At 39.9% G+C, this 27,745-nt stretch overlaps 1 long non-coding RNA gene across 3 annotated transcripts in view; it reads left to right on the forward strand.

Annotated features, from left to right (window-relative positions):
• The window catches only part of LOC143264003 (uncharacterized), an 81,622-nt gene extending 61,188 nt beyond the window's left edge, over positions 1–20,434 (forward strand). The window contains exons 1-5 of one of the 3 annotated variants that reach the window (XR_013037336.1): positions 46–117; positions 8,356–8,490; positions 8,573–8,723; positions 8,782–8,964; positions 20,161–20,434. This is a non-coding gene — a long non-coding RNA (uncharacterized LOC143264003). Of the gene's footprint in view, positions 1–45; positions 118–6,903; positions 8,196–8,355; positions 8,491–8,572; positions 8,724–8,781; positions 8,965–20,160 lie in introns of those variants that run through there. The other 2 variants (XR_013037337.1, XR_013037335.1) reach the window with 2 other exon arrangements.
• Positions 20,435–27,745: the final 7,311 nt, after the last annotated feature.

Consider the following 27,745-nt stretch of genomic DNA (forward strand, 5'->3'; position numbering starts at 1 on the left):
CAGTACTTAAATAAACATTGAATGATACTTCTTCCGGCGTTAGACGTTTACATTTGGTATACGCTTTCAGCAGCCATGGAAGCAGAGGATGTGCTGGGTCTCCCATTATCATAAAAGGTATTTCAACATCATTTAATGTAACTGTTTTCTGAAAATAATTATATAAGATATATTATATAATTATAAATTTATATTAATACTTTAAGTTTTTAATTTAAATATTCTGTATCATTTTTTCTATACTATTAATATAGTGCTGACAATAATTTTTGGATTCTACTACAATATTATTAATTTAACTCAGTAATGGAATTATCTAGGTCTAATTCTTTTTGTCTGTTATTGTAAGTAAACATTCAATTATTTAATTTCAATAATAATAACATTTGTATTTCACCTGTGGTATTAAATGTTTATAGTAATGAAACAAATTTGATTCTTTGAAAACTGCTGCATCGTGGGCTGATCCAGGTGCATGGCAATTAATATTTCTGAATCTGAAACTTTAATTATTCAAAACATTCTATCTAAACACGTAAAATATATCATTATAGATTTTATATGCATATCTTATTACATGTACCTTAGTGTATGATCAACTAAGCCTTGCAATATTATTGATGGCCACCCCTTTCTATTAATATAATCTCTATATCCATCTGCAGGTGGTAACACAGGAGGAATATGTGTTCCATCGATAGCTCCAATGAGTTGTGGAATATGTGTACGTTCCTCATATATTTGAGTAGGCATTATACATTCAAACTCATTAGGCATTTTGATCCACAATGGCTGTAGTATATCATTTATTGCTTTGACGACTTTGTGGATGCATCTCCATACTGATGTCTTGTGAATTCCAAATAAGTTACCAATTATTCGGTATTCACAGCAGCTTGCAAGATAAAATATGGTTACTGCAACTGCTTTTTGTACACAAATTGGCTCTCTACCTGCCAAGAATGGTGTTGCAGGTTGTAATCTGTTTTGTAATTTATCACATATGTAATCAAATACAATTTTTTTCATTCTAAATGTTTCGAGCCAGTCTTCGTCTAAATATTTTCTCAGTACTATTCTTTTCCAAAAGTCACAACTTCTAACTTTTATCCACATTCGTGGAGATCGTCTTAAACTTTGCATTGCAATTATTTCTTGAAGCGCAAGTAAATATGTATTTATAATTGTAAATATTACATGCCGTAATCTTTGTGCAGCTTTTCGTCGGTGATCTTGTAATCTCAAAAATAATTTCTGTATGTTATGCTGATATTGTAAAATTAATATTGCTCTCCGATCCATTTTAATAATATAACCTTTACACAATATGTCACAATATGATAGTTGATTTTGTGCAGTTGGTAATGTTCAACCCAACTCCAACTCCAACGTAACTCTAATCTGCTGGAAATAGGCAAGGCAACTGAACTCTAACCCGACTCTAACCCGATTTGAACCCTCGATGGAAACTTAATCTATGCTGCGCCATAATCACACTCGCTCTAACGCAATACATGCGTAATATTCCTATGTTATAACTATCAGTAAGACCGACAATTTGTGTTGATTTAGGTAAAACCTGGGTAGTGATATAAGTTGTATATCGTTTGGATACAGTTAGATATTAAGTGTTCTTATTACAGTATTTCACTGTAACAGCACGTGTTGGTTATTCAACCTCACCCTAGCCCGTTAATTTCGTCAAGTCGCCTCAGTAGAGGCTTACACATTTACATGGCCCATTTATTTTGGTTGGAAATTTTAACTGTGGCCATGAGGCTTGGAACTGTAGAAGCACCTCTCGTGCAGGTGAAATATTTCTTCAGGCCATGGAAAAGGCTGACTGCATGGTCAGTAACACTGACACCTTGTCATACCTTGATCGCTTTGATCAACAAGGGAGCAACATAGATATAGTCATATCACCTTGCAGCTTTTCGCACAAAATTCTTACTTCACAATTTAATGACCCCTAGGGTTCAGATCACTTTTCGTTGTACATTTGTATCCAGGCTACCCGTTTTTTGTATAAACAGCAAAAGAGCAGAATTACTTCTAAATGAACTGATTGGCAGGCTTATTAAAATCATCTAGATTCTTTTTCAACAATTTTTACTACTAAGGAGTTCCTTGACTAATCCACCCTGGACCAATACTTTCATTTCTCTGAAATGATGAAGCACGCAGCTGAACACGCGACTCCATCTTCAAATGGTAACTTTATTTTTAAATCACAAGAATTCCGTCCCATGGTGAGACCAGGATTGTAGTAGAGAGACTCGTCGAAGAAAGGCATGTTTGCTTAAGTGGCGCCACACTGGCTCCTTTCAGGACTGGAACTCTTACAGCAGGTAATGTGCGGTAACTAAGAGAACTCTCCGCAGATAGTAGAGAGTTTCCAGAGAATGGCTAGTGGGTTGAACTCAGATGTTGGTCTCTTCTGGAAACGTATCAGTTTTCAAGTACAAATGGTAAAACACCTCTTGTCCCTCACAAAAGACTAGTCCTGTAGAATTCCGTAAGCACATTGTTAAGGGTGTAAATAACAAAAACACAAAACATAAAGGTAAGGGATTAATTAATATTTATTGCGAAACAAAATTGAATTATTTATAATAAATACAGAACGAAATTACAAATCAAATTTCAATGTAATATTTAAATCAACTCAAAAGGTATAGCTTAATAACATTCAAGAAATTTATAACAAATTAATTCTAAACGACAATTTCTAACGAGGAGCGCAATGAAAATGACTAATCGAAAGGACGGTCGTCGAAAGAATCCTTGCAATTGATAAGCCGTAGTGGCCCGAGCCCCGCGCTATCACGTGGCTCTTCCCCCACTCCGGCCTATACAATTGCAAATACCTGGCGGCTTTACTCTTAGGCTAGCCTAAACGTCTCAGAAAAATTACTCATGTAATTTTTCCGTCCGTGGACCCTCACAAGATGCAAGCATCTCCATAGTCGGGGTCGATGGAGGTCTCAGGGGGCCGTTGTAAACGTCCCCCCTAGCCACGGCTTGAACGGCCCCAGGTTCGCATAAGCTCTCCTGTGCACGCAAAGAAATCACCGATCCAGGTTGCCAATTAAAAACGAATTTACCAACATTCTACTTTTCTCTCAGGTCTTACATTTGCTCCTTTACATATCTTTTTGAACTTAACAGTATACAAAGATGTGCATAAATGCATAATAAACTGAAATCGCTTTTTTTATTATAACAAATTAAAATAATACAAAACTACGAAAATAATGCCAACGATTAAACTAAATTCGGATATTTATTTTTCTACGCTCAACATCCTCCTCCCCGTACAAAATGAAATGTCAATTTTGTACACTGGAAGAGGACGAATACAATTTAACTATTTTATGCGCTGGACTATTTTATCCGCCACTGCTTTCTCAAACAGGTCGTGTGGGCCTCGTACTTTGGGAGCCTAATTTCACCAGAGGATGTCCCTATTAAGAAGTGGTTTGGAGTCAGGGCTTTGTTGTCGCTCGGGTTTACGGAGATGTGCGTCAGTGGACGCGAGTTTATGGAATGCTCTCTTTCGGTTAGTAGCGTGGTCAACACTTCCTCCGACGGTGTTTGGTCCTTTAGTATTGCACTTAAAGCCGTCTTGACCGACCTGACTAACCTTTCCTATACTCCTCCCATGTGAGGAGCATCCGGAGGATTGAAAACCCACTGCATTCCGTTCGCTAGGGCGTACCGGTCTTGTTTTTCGCGGAAAATTGGTCCCATTATCGCTATATACAGCATAGGGTGAGCCTCTTCAGGCGGCCAATTCTTGCAGCGCCATGATAGCAGAATTTGCTGTCAAGGTGCTAGTGAACTCCAGACGAACCGCTCGAACCGATAGGCATGTGAACAGCACTACCCATCGTTTTTCACGACGTCGTCCAATCTTTACCATCATCGGCCCGAAGTAATCCACTCCACAAGGGTTGATGTCCACTTTGTCATCCGGTCGCCAAGCCTCTGTCTATAGGCTTGGCGACCGGATGGCAAAGTGGACGTCAACAGAGCTTGTGGTTTTGCTCTTCGGAACTTGCATATAATGCACCGGCCGATTATTAACGAACGCAGTACACTTCTAAGCCCTAGGATATAAAATCTTTGCCTGATCTCATTTACCACGGTGTCACTGTTAGCATGATAGTGTTTTCGGTGGTATTTAGCAATGAGTAATCGCGTCGCCGGGTGTTTGCCATGGAGTATTATTGGTTCATTGTTGAACTCCGTACCAAGTAACTTGGTTACGCGTCCCTTGGCTCGTAGGATTCCGATGGAATCGAGAAAAGGGTTCAAATTTGCAATCCTACTTCTCTTTTTTATGTTTCCTTTGTTTCGCAGAGCCAATACTTCTTCTGGAAAGTACTCCATTTGTATTCGGCGAAACCAGTAATTCTCGGCCGACTCTATACTGTTAACCAACACCGCGAACCGTGGTTGGCCTCTCCAACGATTTACAGCTGAGCGTACGCGTCTAGCCACTGCCAATAGTCCTTCTCATCCTAAGAACTTTACCATCGTTGGGATCTCCAGATTCTTCGCCTCAATCGAATATACAAGTCCCGTGCGCAGCTCCATGCTATCTTTTTTTTTGGGGGGGGCCAAAACCACCACCGAGTTGGGGTTCCTCAGCCCGGGGGGTGGAGCCTTTCGGTATCTCTTCCACCCTCGGCGTAGGGTGACCGGTTGGGGAATTTAAGGTTGGGTGCGGTTAGGTAGTTTTCTCAACCCGGCTTGGGACGGGCTACGGCAGTTGTCTCCCGGAAGGGTACGCTCACCTGTGGGACTGCAGGTGGCTCCACCTTCCAGGGAGAGTTAGGTTGGGTCCATGTCTTTAAAATCATCCCTAAATAAATAAATAAATAAATAAAAACAATAAAATTCTACATACAAATTAAGTACCACACACAAATATATCCACCCTCTTAACTGTTACGTCTAAGAATTACATACTAACCACATTCACACATTCCACCCGCTCATCTCCCACTCTTCCACAAGTTGTGTGCGTCACGTTAATTAAATAATAAAAAAGACTATGAGTTATAATCTTATTTTCCTTTTATTCTGCGAGAAAGCCTTGGTGGACATTTACTTACAATTATAATCTATTTTTAAATAACTACTTAAATATATATATAGATAAATAGTTAAATAAATAAATAATACGTTATATAACAAAAGCTTTCCGTCAATTATGCAAGAGGAAAGAGTTGTCCAGAACCACACCCCTAACAGCATATTCGAAAGACATTAAAATCGTTCGAAGTTGATTTCAAAAGTTAACAACAATTTTTCGCTAATATCTCGAAAACTAAAGCTTTCCGTCAATTATGCATAAGGAAAAGGTTATCCAAAGCCATGCCCCTGACAACATATTAAAAGGACATTAAAATCGTCCAAAGTTGATTTCAAAACATTTCAACAATTTTTCGCTAATTTCTCGAAAACTAATGCTTTCCGCGAAATTTGTATATTAACAAAATTGTTCAGAATCATGTCCGTGATAAGGTATTAAAAGCGCCTAAAATCGAGAAAAGTTTATTTCAAAAGTTGCCGGTTGTCTTGCAATAACAATACTTTGCAATTAAAAAATGAAAAATTTTTTGATAATGGTACCAATGGGAAGTCAGAATCTTTCAGATGCAAAAGGTTTCGTTCCGATCGGTCCACCCAGCTAGGCGTAATCGGTGAACATACATAGAAAAAAAAAAGATATACTGATCGAATTGAGTAACCTCCCCCTTTTTCGAAGTCGGTTAAAAAATTCATAAAATAGCTGGAAGAATAAAGGAAACAACTCACCGAAATATCTGTACTTGAATGAATTTAAAATTTAAGAACCCCCTTTGCAAAAAATGCAATGACGTCTGCGCCTGGTTCCTGGGAAGAACACACACACATATAAGGACTCACGCTAATCGCTGACGGAGATAGCAGCGTATACAAAAAGATTATAGATGCAGATCCGTATAACACAGAGATTTGTGTAAAGAAAATTGAATGCACGAATCACTTATTACGGAATTTCTGCAGAAAAATGAAGGAAATCGTTAAAAAAAACAACAGCAGATATATTGAGGAAAGCTGTGGAAAACAGCATTCGGCGAATGTGAACGGCAATTGTGAAAGCCGCACGATATAGAAGCAATGAAAGTGTATAGACCTCTACAAAAATTATAAATTTATACTGTGACATTTATAATGTACCAAGCCACGTGTTTGGCGAACATGCAGAATGTAATAAAATAAATTACTTCTGCGATGGAAAAAGCAAAGAGAATGAAACAAACATCGTCTCGCAGTTGAAGAGTATGGGAGTATACCAGCTCATAAGGGAAATACTTCAGCCGCTAACATCTCATGCGGAAAGTTTATTATACAATTGTAACAACAATCCCGTAGAGAGCTTCAACAACGTCCTTGCCAAATACATCGGTGGGAAAAGATTAAATTTCGGCCAAAGAGGATCGTACACGGCAAGATGTGCTGCTGCCGTGTTATAGTACAACACCAAGGAACCATTGTCGCGATTGAATAGAGCGATGAAGAAGAGACCGCCCAGTTTTATCAGACATGGAAATAAGAAGAAAGAAAAAAAATGAAAAAAAAATGTTGAGAAAAGAAAGGAAACGGAAATCGCGACACGCGTACGGAAACAATTCCACTCTGAAAAAGATGCGAATTATGGAGAAAACGCTGCAAAACCTGATATGGATATAAATATTTATAAGTTGCAGCAAGAAAAACATATGGAGATGCTCCGTTATTGGCAAGAAAAGAAGGATGCCATTCAAATAGAAACAATCGGACAATCGAAAAATCCGCGATGGTACATGTACAAATCGAAACATCTAACGGCATCGAATTTTGCAAGTGTATGCCGCCGAAGAAGTGGAACATTGTGTGGCAACTTGGTGAAAAGATTGATATATCCAAAAATCATTAATGAACTTGCAATTAAATACGGGCAAGAGTGCGAAGAAATTGCCCGTGAAGAATTGAAGAAATATACAGGGAAAGATATTAAAGAATGTGGACTCTTCATTGACAGATCCCATTCATTCATAGGAGCATCGTCGGATGGTATTGTGGGAATCGCATAAGGGTAAACGTAATAATCAAGTCTATGTTGCGTTCCACACAAGTTTATTAAAATGCGTACGAGCAGTGGAAACGATGTAGGCTATAAGAATGACTCTGACGGACTGTCTCGTCGCTAGTTAAAACCTCTCCTCGAAAACTCATCAGTAAAAGAAGAAAGAAACAGTTTAGAAAGAGAGAAAATATAGAAAGTGGGAAAATCCAGAAAAACCGTTGAAAGTTCGGAAAAGGAGAGGTACAGCGGAAGAGAATCATAAAACAGAAAGTGAAGAGGTTCGCAAGGGCCTGAGCGTTGACACTGACCAGGCCCCGGCGAGACCCTATAGAAAGTGAAAACAATTAGAGAACGTAAAGCTAAAGAAGATAGAAAACAGGAAACAGAATTTTAGAAAACAGAAAGAATATAGAAAACAGAAAAGGCAATGGCGTATGTGGTGCCAAGGGCGCCACAGTATCATCGATAAAGAGGGCATAGTGGAAATAAAGTGCCTGAAGACAGCAGAGAATTTGTTGCCAGAAGAGGCAATCAAGACAATTCCATCTATCCGGCGGATATTTGAAAATGATGTGGGTACTACACTAAATAAAACCCATCAATACTACTACCAAGTGCAAGGTCAGCTGCACATAACAGGCAGATCATATTGCATATTTTGCATTTGGACAAGGAAAGGAATAAAATGCGTTACCGTCGAAAGAGACGACGTGTTCTGGAAGAATCAGATGGAAGCCAAATTGATTCAGTTTTACACTGAGTGCATGCTACCGGAATATGTAGACAGCCGGTATAACAGGGGTATATCCATTAGAGAACCCCAATTTATAATGGATGAAAGAGAGCGCTTGAAAAAGCGAAAAAGGTCTGTTACAGAAAATAACGAAGACGTTGCAACGATCCGGCGTCGGATTGCGCTATAAAGTGCAGTTACAGACGCCGGCCCGCACGCTCTTGGTTGGCGTGCATCTTTTGACTTGTTCACGGGTTGAAATTATAATTATCTTATCTTTTCTGTTTTATTTCATTTCATCATGATGGAAGAAGCCCACCACCTTCTCGTGCGTTGCAGGTAATGTATGCTTTTCAAACAAAATGTAGGATTTAGTTTTAATTATTACAGGTCTTTGGTAAAAAGTAAGCTGCAGATTCCACAAAATAAAATTTTAAACAATAGTCGATATAATATGAACAATAATAATTATGTATTTATATTATTTTATCTGTTGCAGATACTTCGTAAATAAAGAACGCGGGCCAAGCAGCGACGTGCAACAGCTGATCCGTCTTCTGGGGTCAACGCCCTGAGACAGATTCTCCCACCACCTGCTTGGGCACGCGACACTGGAATAGGTCAGTGCGGTAAGGCAAGTATAACGGTTAAGAGAAATGAACATAGACGCGAAAAAAGCGAGAGAGAAAATAAGAGAAGGAGAACGTATTTTGCAGAGCATACTATGATGTAATATTCCTACCCGTAATGAGAGATGGTGGTGCAACTGAGGGACAGTGGTGGGATGCATAATTGCGAATCGCGGAATAGATCGTCGATCCAGCAATTGCAAATTGATCATGGACGGAGTTATACACATACGCGAAGGTATTGAAAAAGTAAGTAATTTTTAGTTACATTACATTATGAAATTATTTATATCTAGATGGAACTAGCTCAAACTGCAGCACAGGAAACAGAGAAGACAACAGAATCGAAGGAAACAAATATGGAGGAGAAAGAAAGAAGAAAAGAAAAAGAGGCGAAAGAAAGAAGAAAAGAAACAGAAACACGGAGAGAAGAGGAAGGAACAAGCGCGGAAAGCCAATATCCGCTTTCCAGAAATAAAGTAAGTAATGTAGGGAGTGTAACACAGTTGTAAGTAAACATACATTGTATTATAGTTAGAGCAACGTATTTCGTGAAGTAGTATATAATGATTTTTGCGTGTTAAGGCGAGTGTCCCGCGGCGGCCATCTTGTTTGCATAGATCAGCGTCTGTCTCACTCATGTACTTTCGAAAATTCGACTTTATTCTGTACAGAGTATTTATTACTATCTAAAACGTCCAGAGCGGCCTGTAGGGAAGTCCACTGATGGCTGCTGTACTCGTAAAAACTTCATTTTTGCAATATTCAAGCGTTAAAGTTGAATTTCAGAAAATCGAGTCGTTTCTCTCACACCAATGCGATGTGCGAAGAATACTCTGTACAGAATAAAGTCGAATTTTCGAAGGTGCATGAGTGAGACAGACGCTGATCTTAGGCGGGGGTGTCCCACTTGGACGCCGACCGATTGGACGCCTCCCGATTCGACGCGTTCCAATTCGAAGCGGTGCCGATTGGACGCGTCCCAATTCGAAGCTGTTAGATTAGATTAGGTTAGGTTCTATAAGCTCTGCTTTGAATTGGAACGCGTCCAATCGGCACCGCTTCGAATTGGAACGCGTCGAATCGGGACCGTCCAATCGGTCGACGCACAGTGGCGAAAAACGGCGAAAACGTGGACAAAACTAATATCTTCGATTCTGAGATAAATTATTTAAATGTTTTTCGATAAAATGATTATATTAGTGTTACAAATTAATTTGTTGTGTTAAAAATCGAATTTTGATTTGTTAGTTAACTAGTACGGTTAGTTAAGTAGTACGTACGAATTTTTATCTCGGAAACTATTTATCGAAATTAATTCAATCTTTTTGCATTTGAAACTTGAATGTTTGAACTATCATAATAATATTTTTTTCATTAGCAAATTCATTTTTTATTATCAGAAATTACAAATAAATTTTTATTTTTAAAATTTTTTAATAATGTTTAAATATCTAATATGTAATATATATATATATATATATATATATATATGGGTGTGGATATTGAAATCTCACCTACAAAGCAAGACTTTGCAAAGGTCATTGACGACATATTTGAAAAACGTCCGAAACCGCTGTTGTCACGTATGATAATAAGACGCGCGCGTGAACATAAATGTGAATAACTCAGAAAACCGCAAATTACCGCAAGATATCGTTACAGATTCTTATTCGGGAAGCTTTCAGCTTTCATTTAAGCCTATTTGGTAGGTGATCCGAGGTGGAATTCACAACTTTTCCCTTACATAAACATTAGATACGTTTATGGTTTATATCTTCTTTTTCAGTTTATATCAGTGTTAAAGATAAACCTTTTGATGTGCAACCTACATAGTTATTATACTAAAGTAACATAAAAAATGCCAATAAAAGTGGATGAATATAATAGTTAAATAATAATTAAGTAGTATTATGTTAAACTTTGTTAACTGTGAAACGTCCGGGACTGCTGTTGTCGCGCGCGTTAATAGGGTGCGCATATGGACAAAAATGGGAATAACTCATAAGACCGCAAATTACCGCAAGATATTGTTATACATCCTTGTTCGGGAAGCTTTCAGCTTTCATTTAAGCCTATTTGGTAGGTGAACCGAGGTGAAGATCACAACTTTTACCTTACACAAACGTTAAATATGACTGTGGTTTATATGTCTTTCCATATCAGTGTTAAAAATAAACATTTTGTTGTGCAACTTACATAATTATAATGTTAAAATATCATATAAACAGCCGATAATAGTGGATGAACATAATATTTAAAAAATAATGAACAGCATTATGTTAAACTTTACCCGGAAAAATTGACTTTAAAAAATGTTCAACTTTGGAGGCTCATATCTTCGAAATGATAATAATAAAGTCATTAAAATGTGAAAACAGTATGCACAGATTCCTTATAAATTAGTTCCATTAAACGGATTTCAAGAATTGCGATTTTCATTTTTTGACTTTTGTCCACGTTTTCGCCGTTTTTCGCCACTGTGCGACGTCCAAGTGGGCATCACTCATCTAGGCAAGCCAGATGGCCGTAAGCCGTGAAATATAGTTCAACGATTATCCGGTAGCAGCGCTCGTAGTATTTTTCGCCTATTTTGACATTTTTGGCCAAGTTACCGACAATGTCGATAAAAATATAAATTGGTCGATAACTACAACTTAGCTTTGTCGACTGGGTATGCCATTGCGCATGTCACATAATTCAATGGCAAACTCTTGTACGTATTGCTAAAAAATTGCTGTATGTACGTTTATTCAATTTTAATTTAGAGAGAGAGAGAGAGAGAGAGATTTTTTTTAAATTAAATCACAATTTTCATTCAATTTATATTATATATTTATTACAAAAAAATTTACAAAACAACTTTATAATTATTGGTAAATTTAATCATTTTTCCTCGGCCGCCTTTCCGGCCGCCGCGCCAGCTTCGCTGGAACCCGCCTCCGCGCTCGCGCCGTACTCCTTGAGTGCCGCCACGGCCTCCTTGGGAGCCGCCACGGCCTCCTTGGTACCCGCCACGGCCACCGCCTGAATTTGCGCGCTTGCCTCGGCGCGACCGGCCGTGGCCTCCCCGTCCGCGCCCAGCATGGCCTCCATAGAGTAATTTTTTTAATAATTTTTTTAGCTGAAACAGAATAATAAATATTACACATTTCAATTTTCAAAAAAGGATCACCGACATGTATTATCGACAGTAATTATAAGTTTCTGAAATAATTGCGACAATATATATTGTTATGAACGCATTGAATTCTGCCGTTTTTCATCGTTTGCCAGCTGCTTGTCAACTGTTTCGTTTCTTCACGAAATCGTTGAGCAATCAACATGGACACACATTTCCAGCCAGATTTCGATATGTTCGTAATAATAGTATTCCACGAACATGTAATGTGTTCTAAATAAATGCATCGAAAGAAAGAAATATCAAATGCTTGACTTACCGCGCCTGTTGGCGGCCCGTCGTCTGAACTATTTCTTGGCTGCTCCTCCGTCGCCTTGTTGACCGTCTCCTTCATTTCTCTTTATTCTTCTTCTTTCGATTTTCTTTGCTCTTCTACCACTTCCATCTGCACATAAAACGATTTATTTATTTTTTTATCGTAATTACTATCATGTAATAATATTATTTTATTATATTCATATTGTTGTACATACCTTGCTTAATGCGGCTTCGGCCATGGTTTCTCTTGTAATGACGAACAAACGATGATCGCGATCGATGGCGAGTCCCGATCATCCACACATACAGGGTGTCTCACAACTCGTGTAACTCAAGGTAAAGGGATGGTAGAGGATGTAATCTTCACGCTATGATTGGTGCATGCTTTTCGCTAATAATTAAAAAATGAAGCTTCAAAGCCTATTTTTGCAAAGGGAAATCTTATTCAGAATTAAATCCTCTATCACTCCTTTACGGGAGTTACACGAATTGTGAATGCATGTTACCGGAGTACATAGGCAGCCGGTATAACAGGGGTATGCCCATTAGGGAACCCTCATTCATAATAGAGGCAAGAGAGCGCTTAAAAAAGCGAAAGAGAACTGTTTCAGAATCTAATACAGAGGTTGTAACAGTCCGGCGTCGCACTGTACTGTAAAGTGCAGTACCATCGACCTTTACCGATGGTTGACAATTGCATTCTGCAATTGTACTCATAGATCATGCTATCTATCGAGTTTGTGGACGCTGGTAAACCGCAAATAACTAAAAGCACTTTAAACCCTTTCCCTTCCTATAAAGCAGAACTCGTAATTAGTTGCACATTTCGGAGCGATTCCTGAGTAACCGCCCACCGTACCCACACTCTCGCTGTAGACTGCCGTGTGACGTCGTTCTCCAGGGGCATCGTACGATAGATTTGTCAGAATCCAATCGTGAGTAAAAATTTTGCTTGCACTGTTAATAATTTTTATTGTTACAGATTATTAATGTAATTAATACTATATTTACGTCTATAAATATCTTACATATATACATAAAATAACAATAATATATGTTAGATATTGTTTTTATATATCACGGACTTCGTTCATTCTTTCAGCATCCTCGCCTTCCCCACTCTGCGGCCACATCCATAATGAACATCGTTCTCATTCATAAATCGTTCAAGGACAAAATACCAACGGCTAATTGACTTCAACGATTCCCCAAAAATGCATTCAAGCTAACATACATGTTATAATAATTATTATTGTATAAGGGCAGTGGCGTTCTGGGTGGGGGCCCAGGACGCCCTGCACGCTGCCCCAGGGGGGACGGTGGTGCCTCGGTGGTTCGGGCACTGCCGTAAGGATTAGTTTTGGTTTTATGGGAGGGAGGTCTTTTCCGATCTTCCACGGGATGACAGAAATGGTACAGAGGCCCCAGTCGTGCTCTTTAAGAGTTCCTGGGGTCTCACTCATGGGTTGGAGAAGGACCATCGTGGGGGTTTTAGTGGGTAAAAGTCCCACATAACCCCGCGCCCTCCCCCAAGGTGCGGGGTATCTTTGGAAGATTTCCCCCACGTAAGAAAAAAAAAAAAAAAAAAAAAAATATTGTAGTTAAATGATAATCGTTTAACCTCGTTGTTACATAAAAATAATATTTAACATAATCATATCATTTTATCTGTTGTAGATACTTTGTAAATAAAAAAAACGAATCAAGCAGAGAAGAAGTAACAGCTGATCTAGCAAATATGGAACAAGATCAGTGACAAAGCAAGAGCGAGTTGAGCGAGTTTCCTCCACTCCTATTTAAATAAAAGACATCAGATAACGAGCGGGTTGACGCGTCAATAACAGTAGTCAAAAAACGGAATGCACAAAGCGTGAAAAAATATAGTATTGTAAAAAATGTCACTGTTCTACATGTGTTTCAATGAACGATAAATAAATATAATTTCTATACAGATTTTATTAAATATTGTGGAGTCAGAATGAATTGAGGAGTCGAGCGTAAGAGATTGTTTTTCTAAAACGACATATATTTTAGAACGACGCCTAATATATTTTTCATTCCTTCAATAAAGATTTTCTCTAAATTGTATTTCAGAAACCTTATAATAATAATTTTTGATGTGTTTTGCTCCAACGTATGCAAATTTATCAAAATCACCGGATCTCATTTACGATACACAATAGTATGGAATCGGAGAGAAAATTTGTATATCGGTTGCCGGGAATCGAACCCGGAACCACAATTCCTAGTCACCGGTTCTACGCACTTACCCACATAATTTCCTGAAATTTCAGTTTCTAATAGTCGTAATACCGGAATCACATTGCACCGAATTTTGATAACAGAAAATAATATAACACATTATCTCTTGCCGCCTGTTAATTCGTCTTCTTATTATAAAATATATTTGAAATAATTATGAATAATTATCAAAATGTGACATTAATGCATTAGCTTTTAATGCAAAAATCTTTTTGAATTATTGTTATACATTTCTATATCCATAAGATAAAAAGAAATTGTATATAATAGTACATGCGGTAGTATTTAACATAATACTGGAACTATTGTGGACAATATTACGTAACCTAACCCATATTAAAAGTATTACAAAAAAGTAAATTAAAAAAAATATAACATGAAAAAACTAAAACTGTTCAACCAACGGGATTTGATCCCGCGCTCTAAAGATTACGAGGCACGATTCCTATCAATTTCGCCAATAATACTTTAGAACTGATTTTCTACGTTCCTGAATATAAGGAAATATGACGTAAATAAATGTGGTTTTTCATTCTTTACAACTACAGTTTGCAATATAAAAATATGAAAAAATTCTATAATGTGTGCTATGTGAATCTCAATGTTTTAGAATTTTTTCGGAATTTTTGTACGAGATTAAATAGGCAAAATAGGCCAAAAACCGAAATTCTGTTTTTCCCGTTTTACTGCCTCCATGGTTGAGATAAGGGGTTGAAACTTGATGTAAGATGTTTTTTTTTTTTGATATGCTATCGACTGTCGTATTGGATATTTCATTTGGCTCAAGTGCATTTTTGATCATCCCCTCCCTCTTTCCTTGAGTCGCGCTCGCTAGGATTAGGAAACTTGGCTTTCCGTATTTCTACAATTTGCTTGACGTCTAAAAATAGATTGATAGATATGGCAACAGCGTAACAATCCGGCAACGATTGTTTACAGATTTGTAACGTCCCTGGTACTAGACTCAGGTATTTTACAGCGCTTATGAAGCAAAGAGCGGCTTTTACTTATTAAGCGACTCGTTTTACTATAACTAATTTTAAAAGAATGTGGGATCGTGGTGGCGTGTGGTTAAAGAGTGAAATCTACAGGTTAATACCTTTCATTAATTAGGTTTATTCAAATAATGATGAGAAAAAGAGTCATAATTAACAATTACTTTAGTAAATATAAAAATGTAAATGTGACTGAATTCTATAAGCAAATTGGAGTATAATAGACTTGTTGTTGACGCAAATCGCAGAACGGTAGCTAACCACTTCAATTATGCGGTTTTATAATGATATACGCAACGCAAGAAAATAACGCAATTTAATAATGGATCTAGATCCTAACAGAACTGACAGAACAATATTTGGTTAATTACAAAAACTCTAAAATTTGTATTAGACGTGGAACAGTTACTCCTTATTTGACTCTAAACTAATTAGTTCATGGCCCTTTGTCTCAGAGCACAAATCGACACCCAAAACCTGATCGCTTAATTGGGGAGCCTGCGTTAGCTGGCTACTAGAACTACCCAACGATGCAAGAATCAAGTGACCGTCGTGTGACCAACAGGGTAGCAAATAAAAATGACTCAACTTTAATTATTTATTGAAATTACTGAAACGCCACCCAAAAGACACGGGCTTCAGAGACCAAGCCGCTCAATGATGGGGAGCCTGCGTTAGCTGGCTACTAAACTACCCAGAGCGAACTCCGAGAATCTGACGGCGAGTTAGTAACTCAGAAAAATAAGAAATATGTATGAGTGACTGGCGAGCTCTCGTTGATGTCTTAGTTTCTTCTGGGGCTGAGCATAGCACTCTCCTTACGGAGTTTCAGATACAAGACCGTTTGAACGGGAAGCCTGCGTTAGCTGGCTACTAGAACTACCCAACGATCGAGTATCCAAATGGCTGATACCCGCTGTCCAGTCAAAACTAAGAATCTTGTAGGCTCTTACCAGTTAAAACTGCTCCAGTTAGTCGCTTCCTAAGAGGTCCGGCACGTAGTACTTCCAAGATTGTTCTGCCCTCGCAGCCGCTGCTGCACGCCCTCCTATACCCGGAGATTCATGGGTTTTTCCCGCTCAAAAAGTAATTATTCTTTTATTACGTTTTATTTAGTAGCAAATATATATTAGTTTGATTAATAAAAATACGCTTTAATTTATTATTAATTAGTTTTTCACAAGTTTTCCCGTTAAATCGTATTTTTAATAATTTTTAGATATAATTATAAGTGTTTTAATAGAAGGAATAATTAATCGCAACCAATACATAAAATAATAGCTAAAAATATAACGCAATTTATAATGAGTGAATAATTAATAATATACATAATATAAACATTTAAATAATAATTTATAATAACTGTGTTTCGAAGTATATCTTCTGTCTCTTTCTAACTAACGCGCGCGCCATCGATCGGTGATCTATTCTAAACAATGTTGCACGCGTGAGCTACCCCCATCCCATTACCATGCGAAATTTTATGGCGCGGTCGGTAATACAATAGAAAAAGATATTAGAATTAAAATGCTTCTCTGTTTATCGGCTGGATGATGTACCCGGGGACGTTACAGATTTTCTATTTCTAGTATTCTCCGTTCATAGACATCGTCGCTTCGATCGATTCGGAGGTAAACAAAAACGGTACACTCCCCTTAAGGGTGCAGTCCCGTTTGAGTCTTTCTCCGAATCGATCGAAGCGACAGTGTCTATGAGCGGGGAATATTGGAAATAAACTAGACAACTCGCGTCGCGTCCTCTATCGACTAGACCTAGAAATATACCTAAACTCTATTGCCCACCTATTCCTATTCCTATTACCCGCCAACGTTTCGCAGAAAAAGGACGCGAAGGCAACGTTGCCGGATTGTTACGCTGTTGCCATATCTATCAATCTATTCCTAGACGTCGAGCAACTTGTTGGAATACGGGCTCGAGCTAAGTTTCCTATTCCTAGCGAGCGCAACTCGAGGAAAGAGGGAGGGGATGATCGAAAATGCACTTGAGCCAAATGAAATATCCTATACGGCAGTCGATAGCATATCAAAAAAAAGACGTCTTACACCAAATTTCAACCCCCTATCTCAACTATGGGGGCAGTAAAAAGGGAAAAACAATATTTCGGTTTTTAGCCTATTTTGCCTATTTAATCTCGTATAAAAATTCTGAAAAAATTCTAAAACATTGAAATTCATATAGCGCATATTATAGAATTTTTTCAGATTTTTATATTGCAAACTGTAGTTGTAAAAAATGAAAAACCGAATTTATTAATTTTACGTCGTATGCGGTTATATTCAGAAACGTAAAATTACACTTGAAGCGCATTATTAGCGAAAGCGGTAGGACTCGTGCCTCGTAATCTGTGGATGTTTGAAGGGAGCGGGATCGAATCTCGCTTGTATGGAATGGTTTTTTAGTTTCTTCATGTTATATTTTTAATTTTCTTTTTAGTAATACTTTTAATATGGGTTATGTTACGTGATATTATCCACAATAGTTCCAATATTATGCTACCGCATGTACTATTATATACAATTTCTTTTTATCTCATGGATATAGAAATGTATTACGATAATTCAAAAAGATCTTTGCATCAGAAGCTAATGCATTAATGTCACATTTTGATAATTATTCACATTTATTTCTATTTTATAATAATCTATTTTATAATGAGACGAATTAATAGCTGGCAAGAGATAATGTGCTATATTATTTTCTGTTATCTAAATTCGGTGCAATGTGATTCCGTTATTACGATTATTAGAAAATAAACTTTCAAGAAATTGCATGGGTAAACGCGTAGAGTCGGCGACTTGTGGTTCCGAGTTCGATTCCTGACAACCGACACGAATTTTTTCTCTCCGATACCATATTATTGTATCGTAAATGAGATCCGACGATTCTGATAAATTATAAAGAATAAAAAATTCCGTTGGATGCGTTTGAGCAAAACACGTCAAAAATTATTACAGTATTGATTTGTAATAAGCAACTCGCTCGGGTCTGTCGAATTGCTTGTTACGAATCAGGTATACTATTCGGCTTGCCTTTGTTCCCAAGCGCGACGACGGTAGCGGTAAACTATAAAGTAATCGGTCGAGCAGAGATGTTATTCTTTAGACAAGGACAGAACATAACATTCTTTCCCTTTTTAATACAAGTAAAATTTCGTGAATGGAACATGCCTACGTATAATACACCGGATTCGTAACAAGCAACTGGCCAGACCCGAGCGAGTGGCTTATTACGAATCAATGTAGAATTAGATGAATGGACGACAGAATCGCTATGCATCAGAGTGAGAAAACAATACATATGTTCTGTCCTCTTTCCACTATACTGTTCGGACGAACGTGAAAATTTATGACTTCTTCGGTTTCGCGGAGCTCTCACTCTTTCTCAGATCTCTCACTCAGCGGCCGACTTCAAACAAAGAAAGGGGGATAGAAATTTGCTTGTTACGAATCACAAAACTGTTGCTTGTTACGAATCAATACTGTACATACAAGGTTTCTCAAATACAATTCAGAGAATCTTTATTCGAAAGAATGAAAAATATATTACGCGTCGTTCTAAAATATGTCGTTTTAGAAAACAAAACTATTTAATATAATAAAAACAACAAAATACAATTCACGCACGACTTTATTTTTTAATCTCTCACGTTCGACTCTTACGCTCGACTCCTCAATTCATTCTGACTACACAATACACTTCCTCCCCGAAATTCAATCATACACGCATTCCTATTACGACGAACTGTCATCCGATCCAAACACTCTTCATTCATACTGTAATCGATCCAAATACTCTTCATTCGCATCTCGCTTTGATTTATACCGCACAAACATTCTTATCTCGCACCCCACACTTATAACACTACTGATTATCGCGATAAAGTATACGAAATATATACAGAACATGATGCGATTCAAAATATTTGAGTATTTTTAATTCGTTATCAAATGAATAATGTAATTTACGTGGTAATTTATTGGTATACATAAATGCATATATGTACATTTAACAAAACAGTCGAATTATATGACGAGCGCAGTTCTGAAAACTATGTACAGTTATCGACCGTTTCGTATTTTTATCGACGCTGTAGGTAACTTGGCCAAAACGGCCAAAATAGGTGAAAAGTACACGGAGCGCTACTATCGGAATGTCCTTGAACTATATTTCAAGGCTAACGGCCATCTTGCTTGCCTAGACCAGCGTCTATCTCACTCATGCACCTTCGAAAATTCGACTTTATTCTGTACAGAGTATTTATTACTATCTAAAGCGACCAGAGCACCCTGTAGGGAAGTCCACTGAAGGGTGCTGTACTCGTAAAAACTTCATTTTCGCAATATTCGAGAGCTAAAGTCGAATCTACGAAATCGCCCCGTCTCCTTCGCACATCGCATTGGTGTGAGAGAGATGACTCGATTTTCGTAGATTCGACTTTAACGCTCGAATATTGCGAAAATGAATTTTTTACGAGTACAGCACCCTTCAGTGGACTTCCCTACAGGGTGCTCTGGTCGCTTTAGATAGTAATAAATACTCTGTACAGAATAAAGTCGAATTTTCGAAGGTGTATGAGCGAGACAGACGCTGATCTGGGCAAGCAAGATGGCCGCCGCGGGACTGCACCCTTAACGGAATTTTGCGTCGAAGCGATCGTCGTTTGTTTCTCGGACGTGTCCACACCTGCACGCGTGCTCGTGGCAGAGTTTTACGAGACGCCGCGACGTAAAGACGTATCATTTATATATATATTAATCTACATTTATATTTATACTAATCATCATTACAGTTAACTTTACAATAAAACCTATAGTAATGTGTTCAGCTAAATTATATATTTGCCATAAATTATTATAACTAACACATTGAAGTGTGAAGTGTGTGTGAACGAATTCGTAAAGAGTTGTTGACACAAAATGTATAATAAAAATTTTGAAATTTTTTTTTTTCTGTTTCAGATTGGAAAAATGATAAAGCGACTTCTGAAAACCCAGCGACGAAATCGCGGCCGCGGAGGAGAGGGCCCGTCAGAATGGCGGCGAGGCGGCCACTCCGGGTGTCGGTGAGGTGGCCGTGGAGGAGGAGGAGGCCACTCCGGATGGCGGCGAGGCGGCCGCGGAGGAATTAACAAATTTTTTTGTAATAAACCAAAATAGATAGTTATATTTAGTTCTAATTATATATTTCCAATTATAATTATTATATATTAAAATAAAACGTAAACGTCAACGACACGGCATTATTCATTTTTTTTACGCTCAATTCATACCAATTATACCGCCAATTTCATTCTCTCTTTCAGCATCCTCGCCTTCCCCACTTCGTGGTCACATCTATAATGAACATCGTTCCCATTCATAAATCGTTGGAAGACAAAATAGCGACGGTTAATTGAAACGATTTTACAAAATGCATTGGAAAATGCTAACATACATTTAGTATCCTTTCCTCAGTTTCCTCAAATCCCACTCCAAATTCATATTTTTCAGTTATGAAAAATATATGGAATATATTCAAAACTTCTAGTCTACTCGAAAATTCGCGAAGTCTCGCGGTCGCCCATCCGCACCGCACCACTCTCCCCGAGGCCTACGAGGCGGGAAGTCCACAAACGGAAGGGAAGTACGTCGTTATATTATGTTTCTATATCCATTGTAACGAGGCATATTTTCATTTAGGTGCTTAGCTTTTTTCTGTTATGCCTCGTTACGAGGATCCCCCCGAATTGCCGGCCTCACTCCTCCGCCTAAGCGGACCCCTCGCCGCTGGGGCAGGAACGAGAGAGAGAGAGAGAGTTCTTTTTTTTCTTTTCTATTTTCGTATCTTTTTTTTTTTTTTTTTTTTTGCTTAATTTTATATTTAATAAATATTTTCCGGTTGCGGAGGAACCTCTCCCTGAGCGACGGAGGCGCGGGATGGGTCCACCGAAGAGGAGTCGCCGGCTATCCGGTCACGACGCCACCCCGTCATCCTCCGCGGGGGCGACCGGCAGACCCGCTACCGAGGAACGCCACGCCTGGGGACGAGCCACCCCCAACCGCCACCTAGAGAGGGCCCCAGGATCTGGCCACCAAACGTCGCCATGAGATGGCCTATTCACGACGCCGAAATCCTCGGGGTGGGGGAATACCGCGAACCGGGGAAGAAAATGAAGAAGGGAAGAAGCCAGCGAGCCGCCGCGACAAGAGTCACGTTCGCCAAACCCCCCCGCCCCCCTTAAATTTAAATTTTGCATTTTGTTCAGTTTTGCGTTGCGCGTCAAGTTTTCTTTTGTTCTGATTTGTTAGTACTGCGTTTTTTTTCTGTTTCTTTTTTATTGTGTGCGTGTGCATTGTGTGTGGATTTGTCGCCGCCGCCCAGAGGTGGAAAGTACCGAACCACTGCGCCAGAAAAAGGTAGGAATTACTTCCCTACCCTTTATATTTTTTTTTTTTGTTGTTCATTGGCGCGTGGGCGAGGGCGATAGGACCCCTGGCCCCAATGACGAGGACCCTAGAGGCCGCGAACGGTCTGCCCCCATATTTTCCCTTTTTGCTTCCGTATTTGGTGTTTAGAACCAACGTCCCCTTGTTGTCCACGACCCCTAAGAGGGCATGTTCCCTTGCGGAGATCACTTCGGCCTTTTTTCTTTTGTATTAGCGCGTACCGTTTGCTCCCGCGCCGCGAAAGCCTCCTGCGCAATAGGCGAGTCGATTCCATTTCCTCAGCCGTTGCTTGTAACGCGTGGGGCCCACTCTAATTTTTTCTGTGTTGCTTACGTGGCCTGCTTTGGGGGCTCGAATAAAACCGTATTCTGTAGGATACTAACTCTTGGGTCTTTTACTCATTTTCTGACTCCCTCTGATTCCCGCTCTCGATAGAGCAGCCGGAAGGGCGATTATCGCGGACGCGTGCATTGGCACTGGCGCCCCGTAAAATAAATCGGCCGTAGGTGTGAACATCGGTACGTGGAGGGCCGTTTTCCCTGACCGCTCCCACCCTAGCGAACCTCCTCCGGGTTTCCCCCACCGATACGTCACACCATAAATAAAAAGAAATTATATGTAATAGTGCATACGGTAGTATATAATACTGGAACTATTATGGATAATATCACCTAATCGAACCCATATTAAAACAAGCGTAACAATCCGGCAACGATGCCTTCGCGTCCTTTGTCTGCCAAAAGTTGGTTGGTATGTGACGTGGTATTTTATATCCGTCACAAGGAACCTCCTCGGAGGACCGGACAGTCACTACACAAGGGGCAAAAACCGTCTAGAGAGAGAACAAAGCGCACGTAATATATCGTACGAACAGAATCTGTCGCCGCTTTATTTTGTATGTATCACCGGGTAACGACGTCACCGCCAGCGAAGGAACAACGTACGCCGAGGGAACGCACCGCTACCCTGCCGCTGCCCGCTCGGATCCGGCAATAGAACAAAAGAGGCAGCGGAGTAAGGAGAGGAAGGCCTGCGAGAGAGCGACGTACGCCTAAGGAAGGTTCCGCTACCCTGCCGCTTCCCCGCTATGGACCTACGATAGAGGAAGAGAGGTCGCGGAGCAAGAGGAGGTCCTGCCGAAGATGCCTTCGCGAAAAGACGGAGACTTCGGCCTAGGGTGGGGGTGATCACGAGGTGTCCGGGTACCGGCATAAGGGCACGCGGTTTGGCATTCTGTATTCGGCATTTGCCCCATAACGTGTTCTTTTCCGAGATAGTTAAGAGTTTCACTCGTAATATCCATCGCTGCCGCCTTCCGTAAGCTGCCCAGTCCCGGACATCTAGGTAAGCCCCTCACCTTATATCGTTGTAAAGAATACGCAATCGAGAGTAACGTACCGTGGGTTGTCGACCATCGGGCGTGCTAATCACCGGCCGGCTCTGCAAAATGTGGCCGGAGTGTCGGCATTGATCGTTAGTTAGTAATTAGGTTAAGTAATTGGGGAAATTCCGGAAGTATCGTGAAATAGCAGGTATCCTAAAAGCCGTTGACCATATTGCGCCCTCCCACGTCTCGATTTCGAATCCTTATTGTCGCGGGAACAGATCGGAAAGTGCATGTTTTGTCGTATCGGACATTTCGTAGTTTGTCGCGCTAGTTCTCGCCTTCTCTCTCTAGACGGTCGTCGATACAGAATCGATTCGTGCGTAAAAATAAGTCGCGCCGCGTTTAGTTTAATTGCGTTAGATTCCGTGCGTTTAGAATATTTGCGTTTCGTCGCGTTATATTGCGTTAGGATAATTGCGTCGCGTTTCATTTAGTTACTAGAGTTGCGTTATAGATAATTGCGTCGCGTACTATTCCAAAAATCGACACTAAATCGACGACTGTATCGCGCTTAGGAATTGGCATTTCCCGTTCACGGGACTAGAATCTCGTCATTTGCTAAGCATTAACGAACGAACTGGTTGTCGGTATACGAGATCATACTGTTAATCGCTTAGATTAATTAGGTTTAAATAAACAGCGCTGCTTTTAACAAATACTGCTGAGTCGAGATCTCTTACGAATTATCCCGGGATATTCTCTCAAATCCGCCTCCGCGTCTAGCCTCCTCACCCTGTAAGAATCCCGCCACTCTACCATCGCGTACGAATACTGAGCTACCGAGCCGTTCCGCCGCCGATTCGAGTCTTTCGCGTTTTCCGGGATTGACTTCGCGATTGAACTGTCTTTCCACCGTAGAGTCTCGTTTCGCGTTAAAGTTCCTTATCGCGATGCTGAAAAGCGTCTGGCGCCCAAATAAGAAATAAATCAAAGCGATATTGAACGGATTCGAATCGGACGCCGAAGTGCTACTCGTCCGCGAATCCGCGGAGGCGCCGCGACGGTCGTAGTCGCGGGTGAGGTCAGGAAGGGCCGTTCGAGAATTCGCGGGCGAAGCGGGGTCGCGGGCAACGAACGAGCTAGCCGCGAAAAACCGCGTAGCAGGTGATAGAAATAGGAATAGGTGGCTAATAGAGTTTAGATATATTTGTAGATCTAGTCAATAGATGATGCAACGCGAGTTGTCTAGTTTATAGATTTTTTATTTCTAGTATTCTCCGCTCATAGACATCGTCGCTTCGATCGATTCGGAGGTAAGCCAAAACAGGGTCCTGTCCTTAACGCAGATAGCAACTTGCCACTGATATTTCCAATCAAATCCGGACTGTATAGGTAACCAGTCAACTGAAACGATTTAAAAGGTGCAACAGCAAGCAATTTTAAAGCAATTTTTAAGATTGCTGGCAAATTCCATAATGTTAATTTTTCTGGAGTCCACCGCAGGCATACTCTTCAAGTCATTAACTTCTTCAATCGCGGCTGTGTCACTTCCAATAAATCGCACAGGTTGTGCTACATGCTTAGGAGATGTACATCCTTGGGTATTGTCCTCGACAGAAGCTGCCGAAATAATTTTGGGCTCGAAACGTTGCCTGATATTCCAGTAAGAATCGGAGCTGAAATTCCTGCGGTATTTTCGCGACTGCTAGTCGCTTTAGACTCATCATTTTCATTGGTTAATAATTATACGACCTTCTGCGGACGACCCCTTTTACGCGGAGGCTGATTTACAGTGTCTGTATTAGCGACACTCTTCCTCTTGGGAGGTGTAGTGTATGTAATATGCATAAGAGTGTGGCACGTATGTGAGAAACAAAGGAGTGGGAGGTGTGAACGTCGGAACGGCAGTTGCCGCTGCATAGCTGCCTAGAGCGGACATAAAGTTCTTGTTTTGGCATTAAGCTGGTCTTTATTAATAACCCCAAACCTATTACAGGAGGCATGTTGCGATAATTCAAAATGAAAACCTCGAAATTAATTAATCCCTTGTACAATTAATCAATTAATTAAAATAAATCGAATAAATCGAATAAATCGAATAAATCGAATAAATCGAATAAATCGAATTGTTCCGTATTTAGGCAAGTAGGAGCGGGCGATCCCTGAATTCAAAATCTCAACCGTGAAGTTCTCTGTCTCTCTTCCTCCTGGATGCGCTGGAAGATTTCTTTCGGTACGTTCTCGAAGGATCGAGAGACACCAAGACCCCCCCCCCCCCCCCTCCCCCCCCCCCCCCCGTACACAACGCGACATTCGGACCGATCATCTAAACACCCTCTCGCAAACGTAACTCATTATCTCATTTCGTACACGCCGAAATTTTTACAGCTAGACTAAATAAAAATTTATACCATATAGTGCATATACCAAGGCAAAATAAAATCTCAATTCAATATAGAATCGTCGGATCTCATTTACGATATAATATTATGGAATCGGAGAGAAAAAGTGCGATCTCGGTTGCCGGGAATCGAACTCGAAACCACAAGACGCATTTTTTTTTTTTAAACATACGTTTATTGTGCAGAATATACATTGTCTTATACTTATATAATTAATGTCCTAAAACGTACAAAGGTGATCGGTGGGATTATGTTTGAATCAGGGTTTCGGCATGGGGCACTCGCGATCTGTTGTTTTGGCTGGGGATTTCGGGCTACGCTTAACGGGTAACGCTTGTAGGGGATACTTGTCGCTATATTTTCCTTATGTAGCAGTACATTTGCACGGTTTATATCTGCTGGTTTTGGCGGATTTCGATTGGGGGGCGGGGGAGGTAAATATTAGATCTATATACATATATACACTTATTAACTACGCTATTTACAAAGGGTTTCGCGGTTTTTTACATGGGGGGTTGCAGGGCTTATGTACACTACCGTTCATAAGTACTGTCCAGAGCACGAGAGAAAAGTAGCGGGACGGGAACGGGGCTAGAGGGACGAAAAGAGCATCGCAGTGGTCGGATTGTAACGTTGCCGCCTATTGTCACACGCATTTTCGGCAACAACACGCTATTTGTCGAGGCGCACACATACATTAATCGGTCGTGTGACGCGGAGAGTGGGTCAGATATATGTAGAACAAGCGAGACAGAACGAGCGATACGTTGAGCGGCATTCCATTGTCGTAGTGTCCAAAAGTTTTACGCATCGCGTAAGAGGAAAAAAATTGAGTTTTTTAACATATAATAGCAATATCTGTTTCTATACCTATGTAAAACCACACCATTACGGATGAACGGTGGAAGCTACGCGTGAGTCGAAAAGTGGGGATTAGGTGGTCCTAGCGGCCTACCCTCTTTGCCCCGTTCCCGTCCCGCTACTTTTCTCTCGTGCTCTGGACAGTATCCGGATACTTGGTTTCGTTACATAAAAAAAGTTGAACTTTGTACGAAAGGATTCAGGGTTATCATATCATTTGTAATAATTATTATTATCTTTTTTGAGGTGTCATAACATAATAGAATTAATTTTTATGTACAAATTATACAATGAAAGCGTGAAAGCAAAATTCATGTCCAGAAGTACAAAGTCCTTTGGGAATCTAATGAAACGCTTTCGATTCTAGACAAAATTTTAATTTCTACTGTGTTTCATTTCTATGGTGCAGAACGTATGTATTCAGAGGGTTCTTCGATATGTTTCAAGTGTTTGTAAAATGTTGGTAGATGTTTAGGTTCCCTCAATGGAGATAAGAATGGAGGTAACGCTACGCATTCGACAGTTTCGGTTTAGTTCGTCTGTAGCTTCTTTTCCATCGAGCTTATTCTAAACGAGAATTAACAATCGAAAAACGTTCCAGTATTCTCACCTTCGCAGAAAAAAAAATCGATTTGAGTTTCTGTTGGAGATACTTAAATAACTTTCATGCAACGCGAATACATATTTCGCTTGTGTCCGGATACTTATGAATGGTAGTGTACATGCTTATATTCTACTTATAACTACGCTTACAATGTCTGTGTACGCTTACAATGTTTCATGTGTTGATTGCCGTGGATATGCAGTGGGTAAGTCGGACTACCCGGGCGCATATACCTATTGTGGGAAGGGGTCCGAACGCATGCAGGTAGCGTTGATTAGGTTTAACTATTAACTATGTCTATTGTAACCACCATTATTTTTTGGTACCGTTCTGTGATTGTCTTTTTGGTCTATGCTGGACAATTTGAGGTTTCTTTTTGGGTCGGTTATTGGTGTGTTTGTGTTATATAGGATTTTGGTGTCGGTGGCTTTCCTATGGCAGTTGTAACGTCCCCGGGAAAGTCAAACGGTCCTGTCGATAAATAAAGAAACATGCTAATACGTATATCTTTGTTTTCCCGTTTGAATTTTCTTGGTGTACGGACGCGTGTTTCTGAGCTGAGTTATTGAGTTGTTTTTAGAGGTGTTGACGAGGTTTTGCCTCTAGTTTTTCTTGATTGTCATATATACGAGTAATTTTTGAAAGGAAATAGTTCAATTAAAGTGGATTTTGAGGACGGTGGTTCGTACCCTAGCGCCCCATACCCTGCGGGGTTGGGGGTTATGGACGTGGCCATGTTGGAGGGCGAGGGTAGCCAAGCCCAGAACTCGCACATGGCTAGTAAAATGTTGAAAAGGAAGAGTTCTAATTTAACAGATGAGAGAGTAAATGTTAAGAAGGTCTTTACGGTGGATGAGTTGAATAAAGCTAGAGAAGAATTTTTATTTCCAATCTCACATTCTGGTGTTGCATCTGTGGAGGTTT

Source organism: Megachile rotundata, chromosome 2 (assembly GCF_050947335.1).
Source record: "Megachile rotundata isolate GNS110a chromosome 2, iyMegRotu1, whole genome shotgun sequence".
NCBI lineage: Eukaryota > Metazoa > Arthropoda > Insecta > Hymenoptera > Megachilidae > Megachile > Megachile rotundata.